At 38.8% G+C, this 26,489-nt stretch overlaps 1 pseudogene; it reads right to left on the bottom strand.

Annotated features, from left to right (window-relative positions):
* Positions 1-1,157: 1,157 nt before the first annotated feature.
* LOC118154800 (small ribosomal subunit protein uS2 pseudogene) lies at positions 1,158-2,938 on the bottom strand (annotated as a pseudogene).
* Between the last annotated feature and the right edge of the window lie 23,551 nt (positions 2,939-26,489).

Here is a 26,489-nt window from a genome sequence, read left to right as displayed (position 1 = left end):
TATAATATGTGTCCACACTGCACTGACACTTCCCATTCAAATTCAGAACTAATGATTTTTACAAATTTTGCATTATAAATTGAGAACATGGGCACACAGTCAGAAAAACCTTAATTCTGGAAAAATAGGACAAACTTGTTTCTTTAAAAGGAGAAAGAGAGGAAAACAGAAATAGAAACAAGGAAATAAAGGATAAATTTACTAATCAGAAGAAAATTAAGATATACCCATTAAAATAGCCATTATTTAAAAATCAAAGCAAACAGAAAATGACAAGTATTGATAAGAATATGGAAAAACTTAAACCCTTGTGCAATGTTAGTAGGAATGTAAAATATAATTGCCATCTGATCCAACAATTTCATTTTTTGATATATACCCAAATAATTGAAAGCAGGGTCTTAAAGGGATATTGGTACACCCATGTTCATAGCATCATTTATTCACAATAGTGAAAAGGTGGAAGAAACCCAGATGTCCATCAATGGATGAATAAAAAAGCAAAATGCGGTATAACCATACAATGGAATATTACTCAGCTTTAAAAAAAAAAGGAAGTTATGATATGACTCATGCTACAACATGGATGAACCTTGAGATCATTAAGCAGAAGAAGTAAGCCAGTTATGAAAAGATAAATACTATATGATTCTACATGTATAATGTATCCAGAGTAGTCAAATAAATAGAAACAGAAATTAAAATGATCATTGCCAGGGGCTGGGAGAATGGAGAGTATTTTTAATTTTGATGGGTACAGAGTTTCAGTTATGCAAGATGCGAAGAGTTCTGGAGACAGATGCTGGTGATGGTTGCACAACAATATGAATGCGTTTAATACCACAGAACTATATACTTTAAAATGGCTAAGGGCCAGGTGTGGTGGCTCACACCTATAGTCCCAACAATCTGGGAAGCCAAGGCAGGCAGATTACTGGAGCCCACGAGTTCAAGAGCAGCCTGGTCAACATGGCAAAACTCTACCTCTACAAAAAATACAAAAATTAGCAGGGTGTGGTGTGCATGCCTATAGTCCCAGCTACTCAGGAGGCTGAGGCAGGAGAATCACTTGAGCCCCAGATGTCAAAGCTGCAGTGAGCTGTGATCGCACCACTGCACTCCAGCCTGGGTGACAGAGTGAGACCTTGTCTCAAAAAAAAAAAAAAACAAAATGGCTAGGATGATAAACCTTATGTTATATTTATTTTGCTACAGTTTTTGAAAGTAAATTCATTTGCATATCAACATATTGCAATGTTATTTGGATTTGAATTTAAACTATTAAAAGCATGGTATATCATGGTTTGCATAGCTCATGGATTTGAGATTTAATTCCAGGGAAGAGAACTGTAGGAATAAGGAAAATCTTACTAGAAAGGAGTAAAAGCCAACAGAGGTGCATTAGGGAGGTTGCCACTGTAGGCATAGGGGGCTGATTTTACTGGGCCTCTGAGAATCATGTGGCAGTCTGCCAGGAATTGTCTACTTGAAGGACAGGAGGCTGGAACCCTGCTCTACAGACTCCTGTACCCATTAGGTCAGTGCTACCCTTGGGCTTTTATCCCCTCACTTTTGGGACACATTGTGGTTGGCCCAGTGGTGTGCTGTCTGCCTTGGTGCAGAAAGGCTTGGGATGCATACTTGTATGAGACACTGAGTGAGCCTGAGTTCACACAGAACTGTGAGGCTGACATCCAACAGGGCAAGAAAATGTGACTTGGGGATCACAAAAGACCAGCCAGGAAACAAAGATACTGAATGGATATTGATGATACCGAGGAAAGATGATTAAATTGGTTTTTTTTTAGATTTGATCATTGTATCATGTTCTTTTTATTTTTATATTTTTAGAAACTGATGTTTATTTTCCATCAACCTTATTTCCATGTTGCTTACAAGCCCGTGCAGGAACAACTTAAAACCATTCAGCAGTTGTTCCTACACACTCAGTGGCCTGAGCAGTAAAAGCTACAGACCAGTTTTCAGTGGCAGGCTGAGTGCTCCAGTCTTCAGTAGAGAACTGCTGAATAGGCAAGAGAGGGCAACTGTGCGCCTTTAGACCAGTCTGAAACTTCAGGCTGAGTAGCAGTGAACTCAGGAGCTGGAACAGTCCATTCATTCTGAAATTCCTCCTTGGTCACAGCCTTTTCAGCAGTAGCCTGCTCTTCTTTTTCAGTCTTTTTAAGATCTCTGTAGAAGCAGAGAGCAGGCATGATCTACCATGGGCATTCATAGGAAATGGTGCTACACATGGGCAGAACTTCCCAAGCCAGCATCTAACATATCACACCCACTGAGGGAGCTCCCTTGTTGTTGCATGCGATGGCAATGTCCGCATAGCACAGAGGAGAATCTGTGTTACACAGAGCAATGGTAGGTAGGTTAACATAAGATGCCTCCATGAGGGGCTGGTGGCCAGCCCTGGGGTAAGTAACCACAAGCAGCCATGGCTCCCTGAAGGCTGCCTGGATGTGGTTAGTGAAGGTTCCAGGAGTGAAGCAGCCAGCAATTGAAGTGGCTCCAGTGGCAGCAGCTTCAGCACTGCCCTCTGGCCAATATTCCTGGAGGATGTAACACTGACATCAGCAGGGTTTTCAATGGCAACAATGGCATGAGCTGCCAAGAGAAGCTTCTCCCAGGTCCTCTTCAGATTTGTGATGTAGATGCCATCACTTTTCCTTTTATAGATGTACTGTTCCATCTGGAAGTCAAGGTTGGTGCCACCTAAATGGATTCCTGCTACAAGGAACTTAAGGACATCCTCCTCCTTCATTTGCCGGACTTCAAGGGCTCCGGACATTGTGATAGGTTCCCTTGAAGTTATAACGGGAATCCAGAACAATGCCATATGGACCCCTCTGCAGGTAGCACAGAAAGTATCGTGTTATTTTTAAAAGAGAGAAAGAGCAAGATAATTCTTATTTTAAGATGCAATGTGGAATATTTGTAGATGAATTGATTTGGGATTTGTTCCAAAATAATCTAAGAGAGGAAAAGAAGTGAAGTATATAGAAATAAACTATAGTTCTTAATTGTTTCAAAGTCTTCATATATTGCAGTAGATATTGCCAAAAGCATGGACTGGGCTACAGAAAGGCAATGCTTTAAGTTGACCAAACAGCTTCACAGCAAAAGAAGCAGGACGACCTTTTGAACAAAAGTCTGTTAAGATGAAAAGCCAAGGTGTTGCGTGTAGATGTATATCCACTAGACTATTTCTTGATTGATTATTTAAGTCTATATAATAATTTGTATATGGAACCCACAATTTTAAGACACAGCAAAAAACAATTTTAGACTCAGCCAGTAATGACTATGGTATTTTCCGCTGAGTACAGAAAACTATCGATCACATATTGATCTGGTAGATACATCCCTACAGATCTTTGTAAGTAATATCATTTCCAAACATGAAGGGCAGCAATATTTTGCCATTAATATGAAGAACTACCATATATTGCAGGGACACAATTAGACAACAGGCATTTTTAATTGAAATTGAGAATGTTATATGAATGGTTATATAACATTGTAGTCTATTAAAGTTAACATGCAATTTATGCATGGCTGTAAGCACAAAGCTTTTTATAAATGCAGGTGATTTTGGTAGCAATGTGCATGCAAAATAAACATTAAGTAAATCTACTCTGTTCATGTAAAATATGATAATATGCAATGCAATAAAATAATTTTGTACTAGGATACATATGAAAAATAATTCACTATAATAACATTCTGATTCTAAAATAAATATCATTAAAAATGCTAGAGAATTCAAAAACAACCAAACATGCTTTCCCTGGATAAACATGGATCTACTCTGACAATAATTAAAAATGATCAATCATTGGCCTTTTCTGGAGAATTCAAATACTTCTGTAGTTTTCTAGTAATTCCTCTTCCTCTCCAAAGATGTGTAATCATCCACTTAAATCGAAGTGTTCAGTAATGGCCTTCTGTGTAAATAAAAGCACTGGCTGTAGACACCCACATTTCAAAAGTATATTTCTTACCAATTGTGTTTTATTTGAAAAAGTCTTCATAAAATCTGATATGGTTTGTATGATTCCCCACCCAAATCTCATCTTGAACTGTAGTTCCCACAATCCCCACATGTCGTGGGAGAGACCCAGTGAGATAACTGAATCATGAGGGTGGTTTCCCCCATGCTCTTCTTGTGATAGTGAGTTCTCATGAGATCTCATGATTTTATAAGGTGCTTATCCCCTCTTCACTCTGTACTTCTTCTTTCTGCCACCATATGAAAGAGGACATGTTTGCTTCCTTGTCTGCCAGTAAGTTTGCTGAGGCCTCCCCAGCAATGCTGAACTGTGAGTCAATTAAACATCTTTCCTTTATAAATTACCTAGTCTTAGGTATGTCTTTATGAGCAGCATGAGACTGAACTAACACAATCTTTGTTAAGAGGAGTCCTAAATGTCAATTATTTAACGTAAGTAAATTCCAAAGAAACATTTCTTTAGGAAAAAGAGAAATAAAAAGGGAAAGAGAGTCTTTCACATTTAAACTATGCTCAGAAAATGTTTGTTGAATGAACAGTTAGAGATTCCAACTTGAGCCTATGCTGCATTTCAGAAAATTCTATCTGGACATCTCAGAAAAACTGGCAAGGAAGACCGGATGAATGTTTATTTGCTTCAGAGAATGAAGAAATTTCCAAAGAAAGTCATTCTAATAGATAAAAATGACCCCAAAACACTGCCTTGGTTGCTGACAGAAGAACCCAAGCAGGCACTCACTTCTCATTCACTCCTGCTGGATGCCCACCTGGTACCCGGGAAGAGAGAGGGCTTCAAGAAAAACTTCAAGGTCCTATTTCATTAAAAATCCATACAGAAGGAGACACCAACAACAATGCCATGTTGAGACACCTTAAAACTTCTACACACAAAATGGGAAAAAGACCTTTCCTCCCACTTTGTCTCAAACCATCCTGCAGTTCGGCCACTTAGGGGGCTCTGTCACATCCCTCATGTGCCCATGGGAGACTCCAGTGCCTGACTGAGAAAATGGAACAACCACATGAAGACCAACTGGGTATCTCACAGGCATATGTTGGAATCTCTAGAATGACCATTTCAGTGGAGCACAGACATGATTTAAGTGGGTGACAGTGAGAGCCTGCCAAATTTGGGACAGTATTGATAATGTGACCTATTGTACCTAAAGATTCGTGAGCCTGAGTAAACTCAGGGAACAAATAAATGACTAAGCCCCAGTCACTGTAAAACACTTTTTCCTTCACAAGATTTGACTTCAGTCAAAATCAGAAGACTATGATGTCACAGCCAACTGGAATGTATCAGGACAAAGGATAACAATGGAAAATATCTGGGTTTATTTTGGACAATGGTCTGTGACAATTGTCACTTTTTCTTTAGTTCCATGGTTGCAGGAAATCAATCCAAGCAACTCCTAAGCTTCTTAAAGATTTGCTTGATTTCTTTAATATGCATTCCGGATGGTTTCTTTCAACTGTTTTAATGTCATCTTGTCCTATCATATCTGATAAGCAAAAAAATTAACTCAGGTTGACATCCTTCCTACCAGAGATATTGAATTATCTAAGAATGTTTCTAAATACCAGCCTTTAAATGATAACTGATCTGCAAAAAGCAAGTATTGTCTCAGACATGCCATGTCACATTTCTAACTCTTCATTCTGCATTGTGCTACATCTTGCAATGTCAGCTATCGCAGAAAGCAGCAGAACACAACATGACGGGGTGACTTAAAATTGAATGAAAGCCACTATTCAAGCTGAGTATCCATTTTATGCCATCCATTAGGAAAAATATAAGGGCAAAGAATGAAAGGTTATTTTGAATCATTGTTTAAAATATGCTATGCTTCCGTGAACACTTACATTAAATGATCTCTCTTCTCAGTATCTTTAGTCCATGATTTATTATTGTGAAAGCCAATTTAAAAAATAATCCTATGCCATTTCCCTAATCAACTTGCACTTATGTATGCTGTCAGCTCATTCCATAATATAGTTTTTGGCTTTAAATCACAGGCTTTTAAAAATTCTGGAGTTGGAAACAACCTGAGAGATAAGATAGATCAACCCATTTTCTGAGCTGATGAGGAAACAATGCCGGGATGTAAAAAGATTTGTCCAAAGTCACATTGCTCATTAGTGGCAAAGCTCCTGCTAGAACCTGCATCCCCTTTCAGTCACTGTCTCTCAATTGTACCACACAGGGCATAAGCTGCTATGAGGAGATGCAGCAAACAGAAGGGCACCTTGACATTATTTACAACAGTTTAAACATGAGACAATTAGACCAGACATGCTCTGACTAAATTTCTGTTGCATTTTCTTTTCTTGTCACATATCACTGATTTAAGAGACTTTGCTGTTTTATTTAGACTAGTTGAGAAACAAAATGCCTCTGACTCCGATGAAATGTGCTAGGTAATAAACCAAAAGCAAAATTAATAGAGAGCCCAAGAACAGACCAAGAAAAGCAAGGGTGTGGGCAGGGAATCCGGAGATGAGAGACATCTGATTGCTGCCTAGCTATTGCTCCCATTTCCGAGATGAGAAACCAAGGATGAGAGTCATTAGCTTGCCCAAGATGACCAGGAAGCAAATATTTATCAAATCTTGTTTCAGCTACTTTTCCAACAAACAGCTGCTAACCAGACCTTTCCTAATTTATTCTTAACTGTCTTCCCAATATAAATAGTTCAATAGAAGAGCTATTTATATTGGGAAGACAGTTAGGGTGTGAGAGATGATCACAGGAAGGAAGGACAAAGAGTAAAGAGTCAAATCCTAGAAAAGCACCTCTAAACACTGGTTGTATTGAAAGGGACAGAAGAGACCTGCTTAGGGGGACTTCAGGAGAACCATAAATCTCTCATCCATCATCAAGGCCTAAAACCACAGTGGAATTGCTGCCGTGTGTTAAGGATTTTTGTTCTTTGTGCACAGATGGCCTATCCTGGAGTTTGTGCATGTTACCTTCCCATTGCTCTCATCACATATTTAACTAAATTCAGTTCTGTCTTTGCCTTCCTGCTAGACTCCCTCAGATCTGTGACCTTCTTCTGTGACTATCGTACTCATTCTCAATTTTGCTCCCTTTTCAAAGGGAGCAAATTTTCAAAAACAAATATTATTAACCGATTTGTTTAATAATATACTCTCCTTTCTTGAAAATGGGGACATTTATTCAACTCAAGACTGCCTGCATTTCCCCCAATGTCTCTGCTCCCTCGAGTGCTATCCGCAGTGATTCATGGCTCCCTAGGAACTAGACATAGGTGTCTAGACTTAAAAATCTGAGCAGGGCTCTCTGATGATCTTTTTACATATCTTGGCCTTCCAGTTCCCTTTCCAATTATTCTTCTACTCTTCCTAGTCTTAAAAGCATTTTTGTCTAACCTAGGAGACAGATGCAAAAGAGGACTCAAAATAGTGGTTTTTTTTGTTGCTGTCCATTGGCCTTGTACTGCCACTCCAAGCACTAAGCACTGCAGATAACTTTAAAAGCCTCTTGTCCTCTTAGGTATTTTTTCAAAGTCTCCGTTCTCTCTGAGTCTTAACCTTTCTGCCTCTCTCCATGCAGGCTCCTGCATGTATTTCTTGTTTGTACTAGGTCATCTGCCCATCTTTTCTTTCTTTGAGCACAGCCTTTTAAACTTAAGACAACCCAAGTGGTTGGTCCTCAGCCAACTTTAGAGACTCCACAGAGTCCACTGTTTTTATTTCATGAGGAAAGGGAACAATTTAGAATTATACCATCAGGGTTACATTTTTAGAACCTTCTTTTTCTCCGGAGTTATCTTGCCTGTTAGGGTCTTGGCTGTGCAGAGTCTGGAGGCAGAAGGGACCCTCACCCGCTCTAGGAACTTAAAGGTGGAAAGAGGTGAGACTAAAGTGGTGAAAGCAGGGATGAAGGATTTTGATGCTTTAACCATCAGACTTTTAAAGTTAGCCCTAATAATAACAATTAGAATGATGCCACTGTCTCTTCTGCCTTCTGCTAAACATTGTAGGGCCATTTCATTGCCTTGCAGGGAAAGAACGAAGAGAGAGCTCTCAGAATAATAAGCGTTAACATTTCTGATTGAAGACATTGTGAGGAAAACCAATGGCTAACGTGAGATTTGAAGTTGCCTCTGTTCTCAGGAGTCTGAATGCCCAACAGGCCCTTCATCATCAATAGCAGAGGGGCCTGTGACAGAGTCCTAGTTTCCATACCCCAGGAAATGAACACAGCTATCCAGTATGGATGGGAGGCACCCACATTTTTACATCTGCCATCCACTGAAGCTCCAATGTGTGCGCAAATTTGCCCCAACTCCAAGCCTCATTTGGACCCAATGATTCATTCTGAATAACAAGATGTGCCAGGTGAGCAACAGTGCCCTGAAGACTCTGCCCACCTGTGAGTCACACCTTCTGTCACAAGGCATCGTGTGGCCTCTACTCACAACTCACCACTGCCAATCGTGGAGGTGCCAGTAAAGACAGGTGTTCCTGCTGCTCCTTTTGATGTCACAGTGCCCCCATGACTGCTGTCAGAAATTAGCAACTGAGTCTACCTCATGCCTTCTTCCTCCCATCCTCAAACTTCCCTCTTCCCAGAGCCCATTTCCTTACTGTGAAATTGGATGGGTCTGTGAATGCTCCAGAGAGACCTCCAGATAGAGTATTCACAACTCCAGCAGCCACCACTTCAGGAAGCCACCAGGGCACCTTAGAGAGAAAACAAACTGCAGGGGAGAGCTTCTGCTTCCTTTAATCTCTGTAGTTAGGCACACGGGGAAAAAAAACGGGAGCACAGTTTCAATTATTGTCAGAATTTTCCATAATCTGACAACTCATTGCTTTTGCAACATTTATAATCTCAGTCCTTGGATGAGCAGGCCTGTGCCAATTTGCATGACTGCTATTTAAAGATGAAACCCAAAAGGTATACATATGCTCCAACATGGCTGCAATTTTAGCTGTTCAGAGAACACAGCAAGATAAATAACCATGCCATGAGAAATTACAGCGTTATGTACTGCAATAAATATGACAAATGATAGGCCAGATATTCATTGGCTCATAACAGTTGGCAGGCATAACCATCTGTGGATCCAAAGTTCAAACTATTTGTTTTCTCTCCTACATCTGCCTTGATATTTCCCTCCTCAGCTGGATTCTCCGGACTTTAAGGTATCCTGGACAACCTTGTGAAACCTTTGACTTTATTAGGTTTTCATTAAGAAACGTAAGACTCGCAGCTAAAAAGCAAAACTCTCTGTATGTATGAAAGAGAGAGAGAAAAAAAGTGAGATCTGATGTCCCTTTCTTAGTGTAGGGAGTTTTTTACTTGCAAAGAATGTGAAAGCAGGAAAGGCAAACCTAAGGATAATTAAGAAAAATGATGGTGCTTGTTGCCACAGAAGAAATAAATCTTCTGTGTCTCTCGTTTATTTATTGATTAGACAAGGAACCCTACATGGATTTAAGTTCCTGCTTTTGTCACTAGAAAGGTAACACTAAAGTCCATTATTTCATTATGTGAAATGCTAATCTATATTTCTCATTTAGAACCTAAATCCTCTGCTTGGTTGAAATCTCACAGCTTATACCACTGATAAGAGAAAGCCTAATGAGCCCTAATGTCACCACAGCAAAACTTGCCCAATTAGACAAGCTGTTCCACAGAGAAGTACACTGTGAACCTCTAATGCAGAATCTTGACAGTTTGGAGTTGAAAACCCATGCTAAGAAAAATCAGATTTTCAAACAGGTATCTACTTCTAAGCACAGCTACCTCTTGCTCTTGATTCTCCCTACTAGGATATAGGAAGGGTTTCATCAGAAAGGTAGGGAAAAAGATTTTTCAGGAAGTGAAGGATGCTAACAGGATTGTCTGTAATAGAAACCTTTTCTTCAGTTACTAACCGAACCTGGAGTGAGAACTGACGTTCTGATTATTAGGTATTTTGTCTGCTGTATGAATGTTTTCTTTTTCAGCACTTTTCAAAATACAGCAAAATGGTAACACCCAGAGCAACTTTCTTTTCTACTTTCCTCACACAAAAAAACACCAAACTAGGCAAATTTTGGGAGGAAAAAAAAGCGCAGAATTATGAGAGCACTCTACTGCCATTCTCATCCAAGTGCCGCACCATCAAATCAACATTGTTACTGAAAAGTAAATCTAATCAGCAATATTTATTGACCAAATGTGCATTCAGTACCTCCTTTGTATAAAGCAAAAAAGTAAATTTTGTGGGGTAAGGGGAGATGGAATGGAGATGGGGGAGTCAGGGGCTAAAAATAAATCAGATAGGGTTCCACCTTTGGAAGCTTCCAGTTCATGAAGAGTTATCATTCCAGTATAAGACAGAGACATAGAGAACACAGACAGTTCTAGAGGGACCAGGAGGAGACATGTTCAGCTTTGAAAAATAGAATGAAGGAGGTTTCCCAGAGGAGGTGAGACCTGAAGGAAAGGAAAGACTTGAACATACAGCTTTGAGAAAGTAGAAAGGAACAAAGGAAGAATCCCAACAAAAGCAGAAGGTAGAAAAGTGCTTGTGAGCCAAGGAGAGTGAAAAATGGGCAGAGTACCAGGTGCACAAACAAGGCTTGAAGATCATCTACTCACAAATATTAACTGAGCGCTTCTCTTAGTACATGTCTGGCATTCTGGAGCACTGGGAAGACAGAAGTGGGCAAAACAAAATCTCCACTCTCACAGAGTTATATTCTACCTGGGGAAGACAAACACTGGAAAAAAAACACAAATGTATGGTGCATTGCATGGTTTTAAATTATGTAAGTATTGGAGCATAGGGGTTATAGAAGGGTTCAGGGGAATTTCCTCAATAAAGTAACTTTGTTTTTTGAAATGGGGTCTCACTCTGTTGCCGAGGCTGGAGTGCAGTGCAGTGGCGCAATCGTGGATCACTGTGGCCTCCACCTCCTGGACTCAGGCAATCCCTTCTGCCTCAGCCTCCTGGGTAGCTGGGACTACAGGCATGGGCCACCACGTATGGCTGATTCTTGTATTTTTTTTTTTTTTTGTAGAGACAGCGTCTCACTATGTTACCGAAGCTGGTCTCACATTCCTGGGCTCAAGCCATCCTTCCACCTTGACTTCCCAAAGTCCTGTGATTACAGGCATGAGCCACTACACATGGCTGATAACTTCTGAGCAGACACGTAAAGTAAATGAAGGGTAAGTTCAGTGCATATCTTTGAAAATTATAATCCAAGCAGAGACCCTGAGGCAAGACCCATCTAGTATGGGTGGGGAAGGAGAAGGCCAGAATGGCTGGGCAAAGGCAAAGGAGGCAGAAGATGGATACCAGAGAGATGGCCCAGGCAGAGATGAGTACTACAACTCCTGTGTGCAAGATAGACAAGAGATGACAAGCATGGTATCTGAGAGACCGATTATAACGCCACCGCAACAGGACAGACAAGAACAGTGTGGGAAAGAGATAATGGGGGCAGGAAGGAGGAATAAGTTGTGAATGTGAATCTTTTAAGGGCAAGAAAAGGTTTACAACAGCATTTATAGGGTGTTTATTCCAGTTTGAATTGGCCACGTGTTTTCTCTATTTACAAAAGTTTAGCTTACACAGCTGCAAGTTAGTTTGACCCTGACAATCATATGATTCAAAATGAACAACTATCAAAGTTAACTGGGATTCCTCTGAAGTCCCAGCTACAATGTCAACCTCAGCAAGCAGGACAGGAAGTGATTGCAATGGTGTCGCAACTGATTTGACTATAGCATTAGTGGCATTGTCACTGTGGATGTTCTCACCCCAGGCTTTGAAATGGCAGTTCTCTCCAGTCACAGCTAACATGGCTCACAGGTTAAAAAGCCAACTGCACTCCTGTGCTCCTGTAACTGTCATTAACCATTAAAAGAAAGAAAGAAAGAATGTGATCTCTTTGCATAACAGCCCCTTCTTTTCTTCTTTTCTGGTAAATTCACCATAAACCTTCTCTAAGACCTTAGATAAGAAAATGTGTGGTGTTATCTGTGCTTTTAGGCAGCAAAAACAAAAAGAACAAGAAGTGGCTGACGGCCATTTTCTCCCCAGCACTAGCGCTGCCTAATGATCTGTTTTCCCCGTAACCTCCAGGTGACTTAGGGCTACAGCTCTCCTCACTTAGTCCTGACTCTCTCATCTTCTCCCTCACACCTTCGTGGTCCCACTCTGATTTTTATTTTTTTCACATCTCCTATCACAGCTTCATTTTATTATTAACACAAGTTATCGTGTCATGGGAGAGGTACTTGCATGATGGCTTGGGTGTCTCAGTAGTCACATGATTGATAAACTCTTAAAGTCACTCAGGTAAGAACTGCTGCAGCAGATCGAACAGAACTGACAAAGAAAACCATATTTCTAAATGCCTGCAGCAACCTCTAAGTCAGTTTCCTTCTCTGGCTCAAAAATAAGAAGGGAAGGAAAAGAATCCCCCAGCATAATGTGATGAGAAGTGCAAGGTGAAGTAACAATGCAGGTCAAGCTGGCATTTGTTGTGGCTGAAAGTGATGAGCTGCTATTCCTTCCCCTATAACTGCTTTTGCTCCTTCAGGAAAAATAATTCTATATCAGTTATTATCTTTCCCAAGCAATAGAGTATGAGAATTTTTTCCCACTATGAGATGATAGCCCCATCGTAAAATAAGGATGACCATTGCCTCTAAGTATGACATTGTTTTTGGAAAACAGCAATCATTCACATAATTCTATTTACAAAAATACTTTGAAGTGCTGCTTTCCAAACTGCAATGTGCCCATGAATCACCTGAAGATCCTGCTAAAAATTAGATTCTGCTTCAGAGGGTCTGATGTATGGCCTAAAATTCTGCATTTTTAATAAATTTGTGGGTAAAAGTCAATGTTGTTGGTCTGCCAATCACATTTTGTGTAGCAAAATGTTAGCCCATACCTTCAGCATTATATTTTTGATTACTGTGGATTTTCCTTAGCTTTCTAGAATATGCCAGTTTTCTACTGGATTTAACTTTTGATCAGGACTGTTGGTCTTCCAGTTCTTGGAAGTTCTCTGGTGGCAGGCTTTGAAGACTTCAACTTTTTAATGACTATAGTTGATTATGAATTATGGTTCCCAGTGTTAGCTGCATTCTTTAGCTATGATTCATGCACTGCATTTACTGTTAATACGTAATGTAAGTCACTTTGCTGATGCATTTAAGTTGGAATTAAATCCTTTAGAAATTCAGTAAGCAAGAGTCACATTGCTTAAGAAATACTACAGTTCTTTTGAAAATATTAAGGCCCTAACAATCACCTTTCAAGAGGGAAAAAAATCCATTTTACCAATTTTACTTGCTCCTTAGTAGAGCAAGAGCTATGCAAATCATGGAAGAGAACTTCGAATAAAAATATTGTTATTTTACCTTTTCGTTCAGATCCTATAATTTCAAAGAAAACCTTTGAGGACAGATTGATTTTGATAGTTTTCCGCATTCCATTTAACATCACCTGGAGCCCATGAAAAGAAACCAGAAAATCTAACTTTGACATTTGGGTGTGGAGCAAAAACCACACCTTTATATTTTAAACTCCAGTGTTTCTGAAAGTGAGAGTTTGAAAGGCTGAGAGGTTGGAAGTTCTGGTCTCATTCATGCACATAAGAAAGGAACATAGTGTCTTGTCCACAGACAAATTCAAATCAGATTTGCTAAGCTGATGATTCTATCTGAAACCTCTCTTAAGCACAATGTGTTGATCAAGCCAAAGCAATGTGTTGATCAAGCCAAAGCGTGCCCTGTAATTTGTTTTACAGATAAGCAGCCTCTAAAATCTATGGTTGAGAATATTCTATCTCCTTAAAACCTATGCCAATTTTAAGATCATCAATTTATTTTCAAATTGCCAAGTTGGGACGGTATTTGGGTATGCCGGAGGATATATTGCTCAATTGTCATTTAACCATAGATTAAATGCTTGCATAAAAAGGAATGCATTTACAATTTTCAAATTGATGAAAGTTTTATGGGGAGATGTAATGAGAATAAGGATGTATTTCATGCAGGAGGGAATGCTGTCTGGCAGAAAGAACCAAAGATGAGGATTTAAGAGTCTAGGATTGAATTGGTGACAACACAAGATGCCTCCAGGCATGGATGCTCCAACGTAGGTCAAAAGAGCATCAGTGGAATCATAGATGCTCACTGCTTTCTTTGAAACCTCAATGACTCCCTGGTTCCCAGGGTATAAGGAGAGGGCAGGATCACCTCATAGCTGGCTGTGTGAAGCTGGGCACATTAGCTAAAGGAGCACAGCATAAAGGAGAGGTGGCATAACATGGTGGTCAGAGAAATGGACTCCCCAGTCAGACTGCCTTATGTTTCAGTCTGCTTACTGGCTGCATGACCTTGGAGAGCATACTTAACTTCCCTGTCCCTCAGTTTCTAAGCCATAATAAAATGAAAATAATAATAGTATCTACCTCATAGTGTTGTTACAAGGATTAAGTGAGTAACAGTTGTATAATGCTCAGATCAGGCTCTCGCGTAAGGGTGAGTGTTTTGTGTTTGTTAAGTAAATGAATGAATAACTAAGCAAAGTGTTTTAGATGTACATTCTCTAATTCAGGTTGTCTAGTTTCAAATGCCAGCTCTGCCACTCTACTGGGCAAGTTACTAGTCTTAGGTTACTCATATAATACCACCTACTGTTAAATGAGTGGTCTCAGGTAAGTTACTGGTGTATCTGAAGCTTGGTTTATTCATATAGCAGTATATTTTCTAAGGTTGATATATGTTCATTACCTCCCCTATACTAGTCTTATCATTAAATTTGATAAGTACACCTTTAACTCACTGGAAAACATTTAAGTGAGAAAAGGGCAAAGAAAGAAAACAAGACAAAAACCCTTTAACATTACACCAGAGGTATTCTTCCAGGTTAGCATCCACACATTAATCAACCCTTCCTGGGCACAGCCATTCATCAATTATGACTTCACTTCACAGTGCTGTCATACAGCCCATATTTGACTATTTAGTCTGCAAAAATAACATCTTTTTACTGCATGTCTTTTAGTACACAGTACACAATGATAACACCTTCTATTGATATAGCACATTAATGTTTTGTAAAGCCTTTCACATGCATTATTTTATTTAACTAGACATACTGTAAGAGGCTCATTTGTCTTTGAAGAAGCAGTCTGAGGAGGAAAATTCCAAATTTAGTTTAAAACATATTTTTACTGCTATCAGGAGTTCTCATTGGAAATAATATTCCATCAATGGTTGTTTTTCGGTGGCAGACAGTAGTCACTGCTTCTCTGCATGTTCACTGCAGTGGACAAAGCCATCCCAACATTAAAATAATTCTTCATGTAGTCCCCTCTCCTCTTCTCTCTGTTTCTATCTAATCTCACATCATCATATCACCCACTATTTTGAAAACATTTCTACTTAAAGGAAAAGTAAAATGCTTTCACAGATGTATTAAGGGTCTCTGCTCATCTACCATATGGTGAATTTATCTCTAATTCCCTTTCCTTGAGCCCAATACCTGCAGATGAGGTGTGTACTGCACCCCCACACTTGGTCAATTTGCAACCTAAGCGTTAGTATTACCTCAGTGTCCCTAAATCACCTCCTCTTCAGCCCATGATCATTTTGTCCAGGACTCCCCTGTTTTATTTATTACCTGTACTTCTTTTTTACTTAACCAGAAACTATTTTATCACCTGCTTTCAAAAGGAATCTGAGGTGTCCTAAAACCATATGAGCAGATTGGGGGAGTAAAGAGAAAAATAAGAAATGGCCTCCCCAGCTTCCCCTCTCTGTCCTCAGCTTTACCATCATCTTTTCCACCCATGCTCCACACTCAGACACAGGTCACTTCATTCCAATGATCGCAGCCTTCATATCACTCTGTCAAGTTAATGTAAACTTTGCTCCCAACAAAGTCTTCTAAAGACTAATTTTTTTTTTCTATTTTTCCCATCCCAGAATTCTCCATTTCAGGCCCGTGTGGGTCTCTGGAGACTTCATTTGCCTGGTTCTTCCTTTCCTGCCTTCATAACTTTCCCAAGAGGTTTATTTTATTTATTTCACAACATTTATATCAAGTTCTTAGTCTGCCCAGTCACTGCCTACTACATCACGTGTCCCATTACATCCATCCACATTATATATATATGTAATGCATATTTGCATTACACAGATGAGCTCATTTAATCCTCAGAACAGTGCTTATGGGTGCAATTATTGCCCACTTCACAAATGAGGAAACTAAAATACAGAGAGGTAAAGTGAAGTCCACAGTTTCAAGCTGAATGACAGAGCCAGGATGGGCCTCTGACCACCTGAGTCTACAGTCCAGCTCTTCCAGTCCTCACCTCCACTCTGCCTCCCTGCTTCAACCACATGGAACAGCTGCTTTCTTAGCAGCACCTAGCACCCAGCTTACTCCTCAACCTAAGGATCATGAACCAGCCTCTCCACAAAGCCACTGCAATGGTGCCACTCATTCTCTACATGGCAGGGGAATTACCTAAATCATCATTAACCTCAAATGTTTTGGAAATGTATTAGTTTCAAAGACCTATTCTTTGTGATGCTTATTGATTTATCTGAAGACCCCTACAGCGCCCCAAGGTCAGAGTGCATGCTATTCTCACATTCCAAGCATCTCTTAAGCAGTTATATTCCTCTAACACTAGCTTCAATAGCTGGGGATCCACTAGGTTTTTTTTCTTTAATGATAACTTGAATTTATTGAGAATGAGTTTCATAGACCCAAGTATTTCTGCATTCTGCTTCGAAAGTAATTTTCACATTGATCCTCATTAACAACATCAGAACTTAGAGATGTAAATGTATTGCCTAGATTTGGAAGGAAATAGAAATGAAATATTTAAAAAAACTACATACCAGATTTATAACAAAAAAATACATATTTCCGAGTTTGTTCTTTTGGAGGAAAAAAGCATAAGCCTTGTAGGAAAATATGAGGGAGATGATTTAAAAAGAAATGAAAATGCACATCCCTACTTAGTAGACATGTTCTTTTCTTCCACTAACCTATAATATTAATAGTAAAACTCTGGAAAATATTGAACATTTACACACACCTTCTGTTTCACTAGCCTTTTTCATCTCTAGACTTTTATATTGTTTTTATTATTTCATATGGCCTAATAAATTACCAGTAATGTACTGACTTAAAATATTTATTATCCAGAGTACCACATGATCAGTGAAGGATGGCAAATTTCTGTCAGAATAACTCACCCCCATTGATTTTGCATGAAATCGGGCTTTGCCTTTTATTATCTGGCTGAAGGAAAAGAAAAAAAAGTAAAGAGTTCAATCCTTTCTTATGTCTCTATTCCTCCCCATCAACACCACTGCCAGAGTGTAAAATGGTTCTTAAATCCTCCCTGCCTTCACCACTATCACACACACAAAAACGCATTATGCTATTTGGAGAGCAATTTTCTTCCCTAAATGGGTAGCAACTGAATATTAAAGCAGGTTACTTTACACTGAAGAATAGGGTGTAAGTTTTTACTTCCCCCAAATTCAACATATTAAAAATCTTTAAACATGAAACTGACCCCAAAAAATCATAATATGTTTTGCCATTTAAATAGTTGATTAAATTTTGGAAGATATTGTTCGTTATGATTTCAGAGCATATGTTGGAATTACAATAAGTAGTTATTTTATTTATTCCTATCAATACATGAAATTAAATATTTTGATTACATCTATGCCAGTCCTTAATAGATGAGCATAAAGATGTAGCCTCGATTCAAAGCAAGATTGTCACTCACTAATAAGTTTGTGAGGGAAAGGAAGAACATACTTCAAACACTATGTTTTATAGAGACCCAATAACGTATAACATTAGTGCATGACCAAGAAACCACCACAAACAATTGAACAAGGTAGAGGTCACTCACTGTTGGTAAAATTGGCTATCAAGTTGCCCTTAGAAGTATAGATTTTAAAAATTAAATATTAAAAAACATAAAATATATGAAAAATGTAGTAAATATTTAACCCCTGAGTGGGCAAGGATTTCTAAGCAATAGCAGAAAGCATATAAATAATGGTTAATTATTTTACTAGATAATATTTTTTTGAGATGGGGTCTCACCATGTTGCCCAGGCTGGTTTTGAACTCCTGAACTCAAGCAAGTCCTCCCACCTTGGCCTCCCAAATTGTTAGGCCTACAGGCATGAGCCACCATACCTGGGCAATTCTGAAGTTCAAAACACCAAAAAAAGAAAAAAATTAATATAATTTAATGGAAAATAACAATTGGAGAAATAGTACACAAAATTCTAGTATAAAAAATGTTACATGCAGGGTTTTTGGAAAGCTTTTCCTTATTAAGAAAAATACTAGAACATTACCAGAAGATAAGCAAAGAATATGAACAGATATTTTATACAATAACAAATACAAGTGACCAACTAACACAAAAGAAAATATTTTCTCCTTACTAATAATCAAAGAAACATCAAGTTGAAAAAATACATTTTAAAAAATATTGAAATAATTTTTAAATAAAAATATTCAACTGTGATGAAAATGTTTGGGAAAAAGTAGTCATAAATATTATATATTGCCATGTATATAACTGGTGTAATTTTTCTTTAAAGTGATCTGGCAATACAGATCAAGAACTCTAAAATAAATTGGACACTTAACCCAATAATTCTTCTCATAGGAATCTAACCAAAGGCACTAAAAAGCATTTATGTACCAGAATATTTATCACAATAGTATTTGGTAGCAAATTTTCTAACACTGAAAAAATTGTTTTTAAAATAATTATATCCATGATAGAATATTATGCAATTATTTTTAAAACTATAACTTACATTAGACTTGAAGTAGGGTTTTCAAATTTCAAAATCATGACCTGAAGTAATGTCTTTAGTATGTTAAAAAGCAAAACTAGCAAGATACTACATAGTACATCATATAATCCCAATTATGTACATAAAAAATACATGTATAGAGGCATTAAAAGCCAATATTTTAATAGCTATTACCTCTTGAGTAATGAAATTATAAGTGATTTCTATATTTTTCTTTATACTTCTCTGCATTTTCTATAATAACCATGTATGATAATATTACTCTCATTGTCAGGGAAAAATAAGATCTTAATTATATATTTATTGATAAAAACATACTGAAATTAGGAAGACTAACTTTCTGAAATAATTTGAAAAACAAGTCAGACTCCTGCATAAGCAAAGTAGATACTTGACTTTAGGTAAGACTTTAAATTTGCCAAAAACAAATTCCCACAATGATGTCTCCTAATCCTCTTGTTGATCTGCAATTATTGTTGGGGCAAATCTTTACAGGTCTCTCTTGTGTCTGCATGTCTTTATTCTCTTTGTTAGGGGTGGGGGGCAAAGAGGGTTGGGGTCTCACTGTCACCCGGCCTAGAGTGCAGTGGTGCAGTCTCTGCACACTGCAACCTCTGCCACCAGGCTCAGGAGATCCTCCTGCCTCAGCCTCCTGAGTGGCTAGGACTACAGATGTGTGTTACCATGCCCAACTAATTTTTTCTTTATTTTTGCCCAGGCTGGTTTTGAACTCCTGAGCTCAAGTAATCCACCTGCCTCCCAAAGTGCTGGGATTACAGGCATGAACCACTATGCCTGGCCTTTATTCTCAATTATCTTCTCCAGTATGTTTGTTTTGTGAACAATCTTGGAATATACAGGGTCTCTCTTGAAAACAAAGAGTATACATACTTGCCATCCATTATAATAGACTCCGGTTCACTAAGTTCTTGATTCCCCTGTTGTAATACAACCCATTGCATGTGCAGGTGTCACCTGACCCTCTTTGAAACACCTTGTAAGAATTGAAACAACCAATACCTGGCTACTAATATTGCTGTGAGTAATAAATTGCCTTCTATTTCTGACCCAGAAGTCCCTTATCTTCTGCAAGCATCCATGAAACTACGGAAAGCCAACTAGTTAGCTTTCAAGTACAACAAAGTCTCAAACCCTTTACAATGCTTGACAGTTATATGAGAAACGAGATGCATTTATCCACCTTTAAAAGTTGGCTTTCTATTAATATAAACATACATTTAGGAGGGATAGAAGTTAAGCTTTATCAACTATTTATAACTTATGTGAAATAATTTATAATTTTTTTGCTTTTTTAAATTTTTTTATTATTATACTTTAAGTTCTGGGGTACATGTGCAGATCGTGCAGGATTGTTATATAGGTATACACATGCCATGGTGGTTTGCTGCATCCATCCCTCTGTCATCTACTTTGGGTATTTCTCCTAAAAATTTAGTGAAAACAAGTTTAGATAGGGCATAATATGAGCTTGCACCCTTAGCAATTGAACTCAGTAGATACTGGTATAACAAAACAGGAAAGTTAAGTCTCTTCAAAGGGAACTGGGGAGAAGCAGATAACCTGTGAATAGAGTGACCATGCAATTGATGGTCACTTGAGTGTATACTAGGGTGTTACTGAACAATAAATTTAAAAAAGGAAATTTATAGTATACAATAAATGACAAAACCACTGTAACAAAGTATTCAAGCTATCCTAGACCCCATTGCTGAACTGCTTGGTTCTACCTAGTTTCTCATACCTAGAGGTTCTGTACTCAAAAGAGCATCTCTTTTTTACCTGACTCAAAAAAGCATCTTCTTCCAACAGTACCACAGCACAGGACTAAGCTCAGTAACACAGGATGATTGTCAAATGTTGAAATTTCAAACAGCAAAGCACATAGACTGGGAAGGTTTTGTTTTTTGGTTTTGGGGTTTTGTTTGTTTGTTTGTTTGCAGTCTTTGATAGGATATTTTACTACTAGGCACAGTTTGGATTTTTTTTTTAGGGGGGAAATAATGTGCTTTGGAGTAAAGATTTTCTCTAGTAGAGAAATTTATAGGGAAACATAGTAGGGTCCACTTGCCAGCAAACCCAGTTCCATCTCTGTTTTCAGAAGCTACATACCTTCTGCAGCACACAGCCTCCTCCTGGGGAGCCAGTAGGTCATGTCTATTAGGATCTCCAGCTTGGCATTAACCAAGATTGATGTTCAAGTTTATTCCCATGTAAATGCCCTTCTACCCCAGAGCTGCTTTTCCATTTAGTTGTTGTTTAAGAGAAAAAAATAGACATAGATTGAATTTTTTCTAAAAAATTCTCCAAAGTATAAAATTCAAATGATAAGTTAAAAAAAAATAAAGTAGCTGATTCAAATGCTTTGTACCAAAGAGAAGACTCATATCATTACTAAGTGGTAACAAGCGGATAAAAAGAGAACCACACACTTGAAGACTGCAGATTTCAACTCTTGAAAATTCCACAGGTACTTCACCTCTCTGTAATCTCCAAATTAGGGAACATGTGATCAGTACTGTTAAGAGAACTCTATATTTCAGAAAAACTAATAGGTAAAAACAAGTTTAATATTGATTAAAATTACCTCTATTTGGATAGGGAAATATTAGCTCATGGGGCCGGAGTCTGTTAAGGCATATTGAAAACATTCTTGTGTGTTGTTAGTACTGTTTTAACTGTAGTGCTTTATTTGCATTAATCTTGGAAAAATCCCTTTATGATGCTGGGTTTCCCTTACTCTTTTCTTTTCTCTTCTTGAAGAGAAAAAAAAAAACAAAAACAAAAAGAAAATAGGAAAAGCTCCTGAATTCTTACATGGTGTGTGAATCCACTTAACACAATTATAATGCCCAATTAATCTTAGCAACATGAGTGATGAATCATTTCTCCAGGTGTCTCTTCTAAAGAAAGTGAATTTAGTTCCCACATTTGACTATTGTTTTAAACCAACCACACAATTGCCAGATTAATGAGGAAGCTAATAACTGAACTCCAATCCATATTCAAAACGGCTCTCTCCCTGGGTGCCTACATAGCAGCACACTGACTACCCTGGATACCAATTCTTTCCAGATAATACAAGAAACAATGACTGAATTCCATCATTTGTGTCCCTTCTCATAGCTTGATTTGATGGTATCTCCTGCCATCTACTGATAGATAAAAAAGATAAAAACAACTTTTCTGAATCACTTGGTCATTATACCACAGACGATCAACTGCAAAATCACCTGATACATCAGAATTTTCACATACAGAAACTAGGAATAGTTTTGCCTCTAGTGGAAAACCTTTGGTTGTAAACACATTTTACATTTGAAAGCATTATCTTATAGGAAAAAATATCGGCCTTGGAGTCATAGCCTCTAGGTCCTCGTGACCCTCATCCAAGGGCATAGACTCTTGTTCTCAGCTGAGTTTTCGTATCCTAAAATAAAAGTGGGAGCAAGGTAAGAGGGACACTTCCTCCCACCTCCAAGATACTCTAAGTTTTACAGGACACTTGAGTTCTTGATAGACACAGTTCCAAGAACAAGTCATTCACAGGTTTGCAGCTGACTCAATGAGCAGCCCAGAGCGCCATCCGTTGGTCATAGTCAGGGTCCTGATTGCCGTCTGCAGAAGGCTCCTCTCTGTCTTCTCTGTTTACATCCAAACACTACTTCCTGCCTATCCCCAATGAGCAACACCTTGAGGAGCTGTCTGCAGCTCCTTTTCATGTTGACACAACTACCTTCACCGTGAAAAACTCCTTTGCACTTGCACAGAAAGTCAGCATGAGAGTAGCCATTAAACTGTTGCATTTTAATGACTCTGCCAGCTACACTGCAGCTGACCTAAACTCCCAACTGGGCCATAGATACGTTTGATTCTTTTTCTAACCTTTGAAGAGCAGTCAGTCCAATGAATTCGTACTTATCTGAGGGTCACTTATATGGCAACTTCAAATGTCTAGGACCCCACTGAGAACGAAAGATGGACACAAAAGGAAAACCTGTGAAATGTGGTCAAAGGTCTCCAAGAAGGCAAAATGCATGTCACCAAACTCATTCACTAAAGTTCATGCAGTTGACAAGAGAAGTTCTTCTGCCCCATTCAAAGACGTATATTACCAACATAAATAAATTTCTAAAGTTAGCCATGTTGGATTTTTAGCCATGGCCATTGAGAAGCAGCACATTAAGCAACAGAAGAAAGTCTATTAGAGATATGAGTGGCAGCCATGAGAAGTGACAGCCAGGCATCTGACAGTAAACAGAAAAACGAAAATGCAACATCATCTTAACTAAATATTTTATAAAAGCAAAATGTGTAATTCACTTAGAAAGATTAGTATTAAAAATGCTTGAGGCCAGGTGCAGTGGCTCACGCCTATAATCTTAGCACTTTGGGAGGCCAAGGCAAGTGTATCACTTTCAGCTCAGGAGTTGAAGGCCAGCATGGGCAACATGGCAAAATCCCATCTCTACAAAAACATACAAAAAATTAGGCAGGTGTACTGGCTCATGCCTGTAATTCCAGCTACTAGGGAGGGTGAGGCAGGAGAATCGCTTGAGTCCAGGAAGTGGAGGTTTCAGTGAGCCAAGATCATGCCAGCTTAGGCAACAGAGTGAGACCCTGTCTTAAAAAACAACCAAAAAAAATGGTTAAAGTAAAAAGTGGTCAGAGGCATTAAAAGTATTTGTTTTAGATAAGAAAAATTTACTATGGCTGGGCACAGTGGCTTATACCTGTAATCCCAGCACTTTGGGAGGCCAAGGCGGGCAGATCATTTGAGGTCAAGGGTTTGAGACCAGCCAAACCCCATCTCTACTAAAAATACAAAAATTAGACAGGAATAGTGGTGGTCACCTGTAATCCCAGCTACTCAAGGGGCTGAGGCAAAAGAATCGCTTGAACCTGGGAGGCAGAGCTTGCAGTGTGTTGAGACAACACCACTGCACTTCAGCCTGGGCGACAGAGCAAGACTCTTATCTCCAAAATAAATAAATTAAAAAAAATTTTACTGTGTAGAATTCCTTGTTTCTGAATGATTTTAGGAAGATAAAGTATTCCTATAGAATTAAAAAGGGTGCTGACACAGCTGGGTTTTTCCATGGGCAAGGTCTTCAAATGGCAGAATACCTCAACTAAAAGTTGCTGATTTTCCAGTGACCTTTCCCAGCCTGCTCCCTTATACCACACCCTCAATCCCTGGATTCTTAAGAGCATAACGTATGCAACGTAAACTTTTCTTGATAGTTACAGTCCTTCTCTATTGATATCATTGGTCAAAATGGTGATGCCCTGAGAACAGAGTTGTAGAACTGTATAACCCTCTACAAAGGGCCACCTGGCCAGAACACTGTTGCAGTACTTTTTTCTGTTTTGTCCTGGTACATAACATCAAATGCAAGTGTGCAAGGTGGCTGGGATTCACAATTTGAAATGTGGCCTTCTTCCCTCAGGGATTTCCCCTTTAACTCAGTTATTTCCCCAAGTCCTCAACGGAATACTCTCCCCTTCAATACTGTCCTAATTCCAGCAGGCTCTGGGTTTATCCAAAATGAGTTTTTAAACAGTCACACCAGGTAGACTAGGCAAGTCTCTCCCACACTTGACCTTAGTTTCCACCATTAGTACTGTCATGGGAAGCAAAGTGTGTCAAAAAACGATAATGTGTAACAGATTGCAAGAAAAAATATGAAGATGCTTCTGCCTCCCTCGGATTTGCCCTTTTACTGTCATGCACCGGGGTGTGAAGCAGCACAGCTTGGGAGGAATTTGACCTACTCTGTAAAGGTCATGAAGTTTCCAACAGAAAGTGATGACTCATGTTCCATATTTCCTGATATTTCAGAGTGTTCAGGAAAAATGCAATTTAGTCCAGCACACCCTTTCTTTCCATCAGTTTCTTGCCAGTTCACAGTACTTCTGAATTTCACTACAAAGGGAAGTTCAAGAGCCAAGGTGAGGGAAATTGCTAATGTGAACAAAAGTTCAAAAGCAGGGCAAGAGGAGGCAGGCCTCTCTGTGACTTGTGTTTATAAAAGAGGCAGGTTTCATCCAAACACACAGATCTCTCTCATACAAATATGTGGCTCAGTGTTTTGGCATCTTTCAAAGCAAAGTTTTAGAGGCTGCTTTTCCTCCCCAGCTCTGTACACACACATATGCACGCACACACAAACACCAGCTTTGAAATCGGCTGGTATTGTCTCAGAACTTGAAACACACCCAGCATTTGACCTTAACTTTCCAACACTTCAGGAAGCAGGAATTCTCACACCCTTAGGCCTCGAGTTAAATGAACCCATGGAAATATCTTTCCAAAAGATGCTTAATTGTACACACTGCATTTTCCCTTCTCACTGAAAACATACAAAGTCACACATTCCAAATCTTGACAGAAGTTCCTCATCTAACAATCAAGCAATATGGCTACATAACAAACTTACACAACTTGTGAGATCTATTTGCCATCTGCATGTGAAACTAGAAAACAGGAATTGAAGGGCATTCCCTTCTTGGAGTTGTAGTGAACACAATCAGCCTGTGTCATAGCACTCAACATTCAAATTCAAAGAGAGAAACAACTGGCCATGTGTCAGTCAGTTCTCACCCCTTAGCCTGGGAGAGGTGAAGATTCTTTATCCCAGGAACCACCAAAACAGCCTGCAATCCAGGAGGCATTGTCTCCCAAAGAAAAATGAGGGTGATGTTACCAGAGGTTATGGGAATAGATACTAGGTAGGCAAAATCCAGAGGTTAGCTCTGCAAACAAGAAGGTAACAAGATGCCCAAGCTCAGTTCAGATTTTTAGGAGGTTGTTCAGGCAACCGTGAGGAGCCATGGATAACCGGTTAATGTTGTAAGTTTTCCTTCATATAGGATTATGTACCCCAACAGAGAAAATAACTAAAAAAAGTTAAAAAGACATAAGACCAACTTCATTACAGCTATGTAATTGGTTCAATTATCATATTAAGGAATGTAGGAAGAAAGAGACTTTCAAGTCTTTATCCTCTGTCAAAATGAACATAGAACAAGAAGCTCCTGATTCAGAAAATTTGAATTACAAGGAATCTTTACAGTTCTGGTTCTACTAACTCCATGCAGGAATTTCCTCTATAAGGTCTTGTAGCTTTTGCTTGCAGACATACAGTTCACCATTGCAAAACTAATAAACAGAATGACCTTCCTTATATGGAATAAAAATCTGTTTACTTGTGAATCCCATATATTAATTCCAGTTCTGCTGACTGGAACTGCATGGAAAAAGAAAAATAATCATTTGCATTTCCACATGACAGCCTTTCCAACATTTGAATCATTGCCACTACCCTCCTCCAAATAATAATAATAATAATAATTGATCCCTCTAGGCTGAACATCTCCAGTTTCTTTCAGGGTTTCTCATGGCACTTTGCAGACTCTTCGCCATTTTGTATAGCTCTTTTCTGTACTGGTACTAGTTATGCAGACATAAATGTAGTTATATTTTTCTCCTACCTTGTTCCAAAAAGATTTCTGATGGCTCAGTTCCAGTTTGTCAATACTCCTTTAAAAAATATGATGCCCAAAATGAAACACAATACTCCAGAG

The sequence above is a fragment of the Callithrix jacchus genome, chromosome 6, assembly GCF_049354715.1.
Source record: "Callithrix jacchus isolate 240 chromosome 6, calJac240_pri, whole genome shotgun sequence".
Classification (NCBI taxonomy): Eukaryota; Metazoa; Chordata; class Mammalia; order Primates; family Cebidae; genus Callithrix; species Callithrix jacchus.
This window is presented reverse-complemented; position numbering and strand designations above follow the sequence as displayed.